Source organism: Palaemon carinicauda, chromosome 30, assembly GCF_036898095.1.
Source record: "Palaemon carinicauda isolate YSFRI2023 chromosome 30, ASM3689809v2, whole genome shotgun sequence".
Lineage (NCBI taxonomy): Eukaryota > Metazoa > Arthropoda > Malacostraca > Decapoda > Palaemonidae > Palaemon > Palaemon carinicauda.
In genome coordinates, this window is record NC_090754.1 from 15,459,368 (window position 1) to 15,460,765 (window position 1,398).

At 35.6% G+C, this 1,398-nt stretch overlaps 1 protein-coding gene across 2 annotated transcripts in view; it reads right to left on the bottom strand.

Annotated features, from left to right (window-relative positions):
* The window catches only part of LOC137622907 (uncharacterized), an 18,931-nt gene extending 18,055 nt beyond the window's left edge, over positions 1-876 (bottom strand). For both annotated transcript variants that reach the window (XM_068353456.1, XM_068353455.1), the window contains exon 1: positions 800-876. The gene's annotated coding sequence lies outside the window, so the exon portion shown is untranslated. The remainder of the gene's footprint in view (positions 1-799) is intronic.
* Between the last annotated feature and the right edge of the window lie 522 nt (positions 877-1,398).

Below are 1,398 nucleotides of genomic sequence, written 5' to 3' on the forward strand. Positions count from 1 at the left end.
TCTTTGATATTCAAAATATCATTAAATTGATTAACTCTATTTTTAGCTGAACTTTTATATTGGAAAGTTAAATCGATTGATGTTTTCTAATAAAATCGAATAATTTCCAATTTTTCCCTTTCGATAAAAGTTACCATAGAAATATAAATGAGAAATTCCTTAGGTGGAAAACCTTTTACGTGTATTCACAAAAATTAATTAATTGTTTTCTTATGTGTACTCGCATAAATAAAATAGATAAGTGATTTATTATTATTATTATTATTATTACTATTATTATTATTATTACTTGCTAAGCTGCAACCCTAGTTGGAAAAGCAAGATGCCATAAGCCCAAGGGCTCAAACAGGGAAAATAGCCCAGTGAGGAAAAGGAAATAAGGAAAAACGATAAGAGAAATTTAAGAACAAAAATAACGTTAAGATAACACTTTCCTATGTAAACTATAAAGACTTAATAATAAGAGGAAACTGAAGAGACTGACCATGTATCATATGGTCAGCTCCAAAGCACTCTCTCCATCCAAGCTACGACGAGGGAGTGCCAGGCAATGGCTGCTGATGACTCGGCAGATAGACCTATATGCTCCCCAAAACCCTCCAACCTTAGCTCACAAGGATAGTTAAGTTGCAGACACTGTAGGAACTAACGAATCTAAGCGGGGCTCGAACCCCCGTCTGGCGATCACTAAGATAATATGCTGATCCCTCGCTATTGGGAAAAAGTCATCAGGACGAGTGTTTTCTGATCACTACAAATTGACAATGTCCATCTAAATGAAGAAGTGAATCCTACTTACCCAAGTCACAGATTTTGGAGAAAATCGAGAGATGGACTGGACTACCTCTTGTAAGGAGATGACCACGAGTGAAGAGGAGGTAAGTGACATGCTCCTTTTATCCTCATGTAAATGATTTTTCGATCAAACTTTAGGACGTGGGCGAAAAGTTTTCCCTTCGTAAACATCTATTGGAATTGAGACTTGAATATGAAAAATGGCGGTAATGACCAATTATCCACCGATTCTGGTGTGGGACAGAAACCAATTGACCCAGGGTTCCAAATTTGGCGATTCAAAAGTTTTGATTTTGTGAATACGAACTGATTAGCACCAATGAGCCGATGAGGATTTCTTGGAGAGAGGCAACTTTTTGAAAGATCAAAATAAACATATAACCAACGAAGGAGATTCCGCTTAGGTGGAAAATCTGTCGAGACAACATAAGCATTCTACAGCCACTACGTAGATGTCTCAAGCCCGTAATTATTTGAGAAATATAAGTATTCAAATGATTAATTTATTTTCTTAATATGTTTAATTTGTTTTGCTTAACTTGATAATTCTTAGAAATTTTGTAAGAGATTACTGTTCGAATGACACCAGAACGAAATAGGAAA